Here is an 8,936-nt window from a genome sequence, read left to right on the forward strand (position 1 = left end):
CCCCCCCCCCCCCCAGCTCTCCCAAATCTCCCGTCCACCCGGTAAACATACTACATGGCACATACATATGTCAGACCCTGCGGGGCGGGTACATGTGGGAAGGGGGGCAAAGGGCAAAAGGCCCCAAAAAAAAAGAGTCGTTATCGTCATTATCGTTCGTTTATAGCACGGGCCTTTTTGTCTTCCCCCTCCCCTTCTCCTCCACTCTCGGGTGCCCGCGGTAAGACGAAACGGCAAACGGGAAAACGGGGCAAGAGGGGGGGGGAGCGGAAGGGAACGGAAGGGAAGGGAAGGGAAGGGAAGGGGAAATTTTCCAATAGTATGGAGATATGGATAGATAGGATGATAGGATAGATATGTGCCGTCAAGGCAGTTTTCTGTCCGGGAGTTGAAGTTGCCAGGGGCCGGTGGCAGGATGCAAAAGAGACAGAGAGAGAGAGAGAGACAGAGAGACGGAGGGATGGAGATCGAGCACACACAACCCCCCCCCCTTAACTCCCCGTCATTATCGCGTCCATACAGAGATGATGGGCGTATACTGTATACAGTACATGACGATACTGGTAACGATATCCCAACAAAGCAACGTTCCCCGTGACCCGTTCCCACGGCCGCTCCACTCTTTTTGTTTTTCTTCCCGCCCGCGAGCAAGGGGGCAACATCTCAGCAAGCCCCCCTCCCCCCCCTCCTCCCAAAAAAAAAGCCGTTACCGTTATGTGAGTGTGTGTCTGTGTGTGTGTGCGTATACATGTATGTGAGAGAGTGGGTAGGCTACGGGGGGCAAAAAGCCGTTTTTGTGCCCAGTTAGTTGCCTTGCTTACTGTAGGTGGTCAGTGCTTGCAACTGTTCAGCGGATGCAACACCCCACCAAAATTGGTGCTCCACCAAAGATGAGGCTATAGAGCCCCATACAAAAGCTATCATCACGAGATTTTCTGGTGGAGTATTGAGCAAGTAGTAATATATATTTCCGTCTATATATATTTCGCTGGTAACTTTATATTGCGGCCGCGGGTGGTGGTTTTGGTGGAGGGCTTGGCGGGCGGCGGTGCAACTCCATCACCACTCTCGCAGCCCACCACACGACGACGTTTTGCTGTTTTTGTATTCTGCGACGATGAAGCTTTTCGTTTAGGTGTACTTTGCTTATCGCGAGATTTTTTTGTTGTTGCAGCAAGCCGATCTTGTTCTTTTTGGGCGCGCGCGGCAGCAAGTTGTGCAGCCTTAGCCTCCCGTTCCTTCTCGCGGGCAACTTTTGCAATTTCCCGCGCCTGTTTTGCCTCTGTAGCTATTTGTTTTTTATACCGGGCAGCGGCTTCTCGCATCTCTTTTCTCTCTTTTTTTGGAGTTTTTCTGCCTCTTCTTCTTGGTGTTGTACAGCCTGACGCGCTCGAGCTTCCCGTACCGCCCGAGGGCTCCACACCACCGCCAGACTCTAGTACTCTTGGTGTTGTTGAAGGTCGAGAACTCTATTATGCTTCGGCCTCTGTTTTTTAGTAGCGATTTCACCGCGAAGTTCGTCAATCTCAACGTGGAGAAGCTCGTTGTTAACCTGCAGAGAATGTAGAGCCTGGCGGAGCTCTTTGGCTGCAGCCGTCGACCTATCCGGTACCGCAACATCAAATAATCTTGACAGCGTACGCCAGCTATCTCCATCTCCCACCTCTCTACTTTTCAAGTTGTTATCTCGTTGTGATGTGGTGGTTTTGAACTGTTTGAGTACGACTTTGGGATCGCGGGGATGGAGCCCGGTGGCTGTAAAACTGCTCAAAATATTATCGGTAGTGAAGGTAGATGTATACGCCACCCAAAATAGGCGGAGGAAATCACTTTTCTGCATTTGGAGCAATGCTTGGCTGCGGCGTATGAACTCTGATAGCTCTTTAGAGTACGCCGCCGACAGCGGCCCGTACAACGCCACGTCAAGAGGCTGTAGAGTATGGGTGGCGTGGGGTGGAAATATTGAAAGTATTATTCGATGGGAGTAACAATATTCGATAAATTCGGGTGAGACGTGGCTACTGTGGCCGTCGAGGATGAGCATCTGGTAATCGCGTTTGGCTTTCGCCTTCGTTTGACGATCAAAAACCTGTTCGAGCTAAGCCAAGCCTAGGTCGTTATTACTCCATCCGGATGGACTTGTAGAGAAAAAAACGTGGTGTTTTCTGACCTCTAGGTCGCGTACCCAGCCATCGCGAAGTCCAACCTTGCCTTCATAGATAACGCAAGGATCTACAGCGCTTCTATTAGCACAAACACATACTAAAACTATTATCCACTCTCTATTACCATCTTGGATGGCGGCGGTAATCATTTTTTGGTCCCAAAGTTGTTTAGAAAACACCCGTTTTGACCTTGTGGTGGACCTAAGTAGGAAGCCCTTCTCGTCCATATTATAGATGTTATGCGGCGCAACGTCGTAGTCATCAAGTTTCCCGAAGATGAGATCGATATATGATCAATAACTATCATGACTATTAGCTTCGTGACGATTGCGGTCCATCCCAGTGGTGTATTTAATGGTAAGGTCAGTGGTGTTGCGGTCTAGAAAGCGTGTGACCCAGCTATCTGACAGCTCCCATTCCGCAATATTCGACACAAAATTTTTTATCATGGACCTAGTAGGTGCAAGCCCACGACTAGAAAGCTTCTGTATATACTTTACAAGCTTAGCTTCATGTTGTGTAGTGAGTAATTTCGTGTTTTCTGCGGCGGCTGCACAGGACTAGGTTTGTTTGTGGTGGCGGCGCGTTAACGTTGACAATACAACACTAAACTTTTTCGCAGCTGCTCTATACGAAAGTCGTTCTTTGGGATCTTGCGCATCGACTGCTGCAAGCGCTTTCTCGATCAGAGTCATGGTGGTGGAGTTATCACGCGTTGAAGTGGGTGGGTCTGTTTTGGGAAGGTGCAGATGGTGTTGCATCCGCTGAACAGTTGCACGCACTGACCACCTACAGTACCCATGTTTCCCGCAGTTTAACCTAAAAAAAAAAAAACATCTCTCCCTCCCCCCCCCACCCCCACCCCGTAATTAGTACTGGTTGATTTTTTTTTGCTTATCGCGCACGCTTCGTCGTCGTTGTCGTCGTCATCCGGTTTTGCCCTTTCCCCCCCCCCTGTTTTGGTGGTGGTGGTGGTGGCTGCTCCTGAAATGCAGACGATTCGAATTGAATCGAGTCGCGGAATACTATAATGATTATCATTATCATTATAGATATATGTATACATATCATGCACTGTTGGTTGGTTGCTCGGTTAGATGGTTCCGCTGATCCCTCGATCCCGGTATCTATACTATAACAGAGGGCCGATATTTTGTATACAGCACAGGACACACAGACAATGGGGCGGGCGGAACAAAGCTGGGCGACGGGAAATCATGCCAGGGGTGGCGGGGGTAATACCCCAAACCTACCATGTATTAGAGCCGGGCGAGCCGATGGACTTTTGTTTGCCCCCTTGTCACGGGTTGGTCCCCCCTTTGGTTCGTTGCCTTGTCTTTCAGGCGGTGTTCCCTGTGCATTGGGTTAACTGTAGTGGTAGGGTTGGGGTTGTGGTTGTGGTTGCACCGCATAAAACCATATATGTAATGGGTTTTATGTGTATGCCGTCATTGGTGCCTTGCATATCGTCGACCGATCATTTGCTCTGCCACTTGCCCTCCTTCCCGTCGCCCCCCCCCTTACATACTAACCCGAAGAACCACTTTTTCGGTGGAGATAGGACAAGAAAAGAAGGGGGGAAAAACTCTCCGGTGTTGCACATGGTGCGGGGAGGACATAGAGAGAGCAAGAGACAGGTTCCTGGTGTGCCCCCCTAACACTAGCTACATACGTTTTTTTGTGGGACGGATGCAAGTTGACGACGTCCATTGTGTCTGTTTTCCCTTCTCCATGCTTCAGGAAGTGCGGGAAAGCCATCTTGATCTGAGGTTTTTGGTTTTCTTTTTTGCGTTGCGCTTTGTTTCTTTGGTTGGTGGTTTGATTACTTTCTTTCCCATGTACTTACAGCTTACATTGGTTGTTTCTCTGAGATGCTCCGCGTCACATGCGGCAAGACAACACATACTTACATACACACACATATAGACAGGGCCACATCTTCACACGTGCAACTGTCCGGCCGCCGCCGCCGCCGCCCAGCCCCGCCGCGGTTTTCCCTTACAAAGACATACTATATACGAGAGAGAGGGAGGGCAAGAGTCAGAACAAAGTCTCACACCGATGCATGTAAGCCAGACTGCATGGCTAAAACGGGTCTGCACAAACGAAGACACAGGCAGACGTCTAGATCCCAGTTGCCCACGCGTAGTCCGACGCAAGCCATTTGGCACCTCATGCCCGTCAGCCACCGCGTGGTCGGTGTGATGTGATGTGATGATGTGCCGGGGGGGGGGGGGGAGAAGCATGATGGCGCAAAGAAACGTGACTGATATTCGATGCGAACTAGATGTTCTAGATATCAGATTAAAAAGCGTCATCTGCAAAAGGCGGCTTACTCGACGTGGACATGGCCGCGCCTCAATGCACCTGCAGCTGACATGCAAATAAGCAGGGTTGTGTCAGCGTTCCACGGCCTACTTACGCGTGGCTCGGGGTTGGAGGCAACAGGAGGAGATTGGACAACGTACGCCCGTGGTGGCGGGCAGGGCTGGTCTGGTCGGGCGGCTGTTACATTGCATGTCAGGTCATGTTGAGAGTGTGATGGTGGTGGTGGTGGTGGGTGTCGTCGTAGTCGTCGTCGTCGTCGTCTTCCTCGCATTGCTATCGTTTGTTCGGAGGTGACGGCCGCAATGGGCCTTTGCCTTGATGCTCACACCCTCTTTTCCCCATGCCGTCCATCAGGCGGCTACGAGTGATGGAGTTGGATACTTACCACAGCGAAAGCTGGGTATTGTCCAAGAAGACGCCAGGATGGATGGCGATCTTGTCATGCATGCTAGTGAGCCGCAATCAAGGTGAGAGAGCATTTGTCAACGAGGCTGCATCACGACTCACAGGGCATGGCGGTGCAAATTGCCAATAGCTGGTGTGGAGGCAGTACGTATCCAGCTTGGTGGTGGGCGACGACATGCTCTCATAGGCTGGCTACAAGATCCGCCGTCTCGTCCCCTCAACCCTCAGCCATTCCCTAGTCATAGCCATAGTCCAACTCTTGTCCTCATCCTTTCAAGCCTGGGCGGGACAGCCAAAGGGAAAAAAAGTCATGGTGGCTGCTGCTCGCGTAATCATGTGCATGTACGGTCGCTATCTATCTACGTACATGCGTACATAGCACGGTAGTGCAGGCGCGCAAGTGCCGGGGAATGGCATTCTTTGCCACACGGACATTGCGGATGCCTGTATGTCTGCATCCAGCCACGGATCGGCTCTGAAAAAGGGCATAAGCGGGCCAGAGAAGGATTCCATTCGGTTATCGTGGGCACGGAAGAAGGCAGTGTCGAGATTAATGCAACCGCGCACAATCCCACACGAGCAAAACCGTCTCTTCCCCCTTCTTCCCCCCGCAGCCCGCGAGACGGATGCAACGTCGAAGCACGATGGACTATCTCCCGCGCGCTCCTTGTCCCCTTTTTTCTTTCCTTTTCCCTCCAGCTGGTCGTTTTATTTTCCAAACACGAGCCCCGAGTTACCCCTCCCCACCTTATTACGTGCTTTTTTTTTTGGCTGCACATCACCTTGCGATGCAGCCGGACGACGTGGGCAAAAGTGAGGCAACGAAGGGTATGCCGAGTCGACCCAAGATAACTGGGGCCCATCGGCCCGTTTCCCATGCAGCGACAATCGCAAAGGGGAGAGAGACAGAGAGAGAGACAGTGAGAGGAAAGAGAAAAAAAAAGTCTTTCTCTTTTCGATTCCCTGCTTGCCTGCGGGCCCCTCCCACCTCCCCCCATGACACCCCATGTCGATGACACGGGCGACGATCCAACGGCCTGCACTCCCGACAGCAAATCGCTTCATCCGAACAATAAAGTGTATATGCGGTCCATGGCAGAGAGCTCAAGAGGGTGTGTATGTATGTGTGTGTGTGTGTGTGTGTGTGGGCGGTTTGATTTCCTGATAGTAAAGTTTGGATGAGAAAATGGTTAAACCAGCTCGACGGTAAGGCTTCCCCTTCCAATCACACGCCATGGTCAGCCCCCTCCACCCCTCCCCAAACCGCGGTGTTCTTTTCTCTTTCTCTCTCTCACTCTCTCACTCTCTATTCTCCTTCTCGTCGATATCGCCAAATACGAACATTGATCCGTCCCTACATACATCCTGCAACACGGACTGCTTGACATATGCCATGTAGGGGATGCAAGGGCACTGATATCGGGGGGCGGGAGGACCCAAACTGCATGTATCCCCCCCCCTCTTCTATGCAGTCCAGCCCAGGGTCTTGCTTGCTACTTGCTGCTTGTTGCTGCTGCTGTTGCTGCTGTTGCTGACTCTGCATGCATGCAGCCTGGTCCTTTGGTGATGCTCACTATCGCTGCTACTGCAGGCGCACAAGTGGATACCATTGTTGCTCGAAATCGACCCAATCGTTCCCGCACTTCCGGGCGCAAACCCACCTTGTTTTGCAGTCCCGCTCTCTTCCACGACGCTTTGCTGCTTTTGCGCTGCCCTTCGCGGCGATCTACGCGCGTCTGTCGGGCACACCGCGTACGGCCACCATGGAGCCCAGCCCGGACACCCATGTGGAGGTCCGACGTCAGTTCAGGCTTATGTGCCTCCATCCGCTTCGAGTCGTGGCTTGGGGCCCTTTTTTCCACCTCCCCACCCGCCCGGCTTATTATCGTCCAAGCCATGGCTGTTGGCAGTTGCTGAAGCAACCGACCATGTTGAGTGAGGCTGATCAGGACCGCTGTTTGAATCGTGTTTTGCAACAACCGCCCGTGTCCTTTTTGCCTGCGTCCAGTGACGTCTTTGGCACGTACGAGCTGACGCGTATCATGTCCAAGACTGACACGGCTGAGGAGATCGTCGGGGTTTTGTTGATCTTTGGATGCTCGTGGGTTTGATTGGTACGAAGCGGGAAATCAGTTTCCTCAACCAATGTTTTGTTGCCAAGAATTCTTTTCGAGACACTGCCGTTGCGGTGTAATAGCCATGGCTGTCATGGGCGCAGTGAAAGCTTGTTAGCTGATGTTGTCAGGAGTATATTGGTAGGTTTGCATATGGCTGATGTAGTAAATCATTACCCATTGTAATATGTCAAGGTTGATCGTGAAAAGGAAGCGTTGACTTGCTGCTCACTCGACAATGTCTACTTGGAAGTCTGACTAGAATACTTTGACTCTGTGATTTGCTTGATTGGCATACAAGTCAGCGTATAGTTTACTCGGATTTGAGCCTTTGAATATTATGACGGAACGTGATGAGTTGGTGTTTTGAAGCCACTACCAGTCCATTTGAAAACACCATAATGATGTCCAAGAATCGCACTCACATGCTGTCGAAAGGGAAACTCTCGATATGGCTAAGGGCATTCCCATTACAAACATGGTATCGATGACTCTCGACTACCCTTGCTCTGATCCAGACATGACCATTCGTGTGTTTAAAAACATACCGTTAGGATGTATACTGCTCAGAGTTACTATATAGATTGTAGCTAGTGACACCAACCCGAAGGACTCAAACATCTACCTGTCGTGTAAAAGGTACAGGGTATGCCATCTTCCTACTTTCTTGCATCGTGTACTCTACTGCGTCGAGAAACTCGCTGCGTCAGCATCCTCAAAGCAATAATGAAACAAGGAAAAGGGGTGCTGAAGAAACATTTAATAGTCCAAGGATATGGCCATGAGACATACGCTGTGGAAATTGATATAGCAGTTTTAACCTTTCCTCACTACAAATTTCGCATTAATCAACTTGTAGGTACATGTTTGTCCATCTGCAAATTCCTACCCATCCCCCTCTTCTTGTTGTACTTAATGTAGCTGCGGTATCAGTGTTGTGAAAAGTACTGTATTTCCGACTCCCAAGTCGAATTTGGCATCGGATCGACTTGGTGCGTTGGCACCTTGGAATTACGCATGGAATGAATAGAAGAAGTTCGTAGAAAGGAAAGGAAAGGAAGTAGCGATCTTGAATTCCTACGTCTTTGTAAATTCCCGCATGATTACTTGGTGGGCTGGGAGATGCTTTGATATGAGCTCTTCGTTCTGCTTTTTTTTTCTTTTGAAGTTGATATGAATATGTGACTGGTTTGGAGTTATCAACTCGCTGGCTGCATTATTAACTTGATTGCTTACTTTTTGAATTGCTTGTTTAATACTGAATAATCTCTTGCCTTGTCTTGCCTTGCTTTGCTTTGCTTGATTATATTCCTCTCGTCTTTTAAACACATCTCGTAGGAATCCAAAGAGAGAACAACGCACTTCCCCAGCTAAAACATACCATTAAACACTGTTTCCCCCCCCCCTCCCCCCGAAAGGGATCACATGGTACCAGATCTCCAAACACACCTAGTCATTACCATGCGCTATGCCACTCACTCCTCCAACTTTGAACTCTTCACCAGAACTCACTTACTCATACCTACCCACCACCTTCCCTCCACCAAATACGTTTTCACCACTTTCCCATTTCTCCATCTCTCCATATCCCTCACTCCTCCTCTCGCAACAATCATTCCTTTTCTATCTCCCTCTGTTGCTCTCGCCCAACTCACCTCACCTCACCTCTCCCTCCCTCCCTCCCTCCCTCCATTCATTTCCCAAATAAGTCACCTGAGCATGTGTAGCAAATAACCAAAGTAACATCTGCATTACTTAACCCCAGCATTGTGAAACCCGCTCGCTACCTGGGGCAATTTGTTACATCACGTATCAAAACAGGTGGATAGGATAGGGATAGGAATATGATACACATACGGGCATGTCATGCTGGAGCTGGAACTGGAACTGGAGATAAAAATGGAACTGGAGATAGAAATGGAAC

Source organism: Exserohilum turcica, assembly GCF_000359705.1.
Source record: "Exserohilum turcica Et28A unplaced genomic scaffold SETTUscaffold_3, whole genome shotgun sequence".
Classification (NCBI taxonomy): Eukaryota; Fungi; Ascomycota; class Dothideomycetes; order Pleosporales; family Pleosporaceae; genus Exserohilum; species Exserohilum turcicum.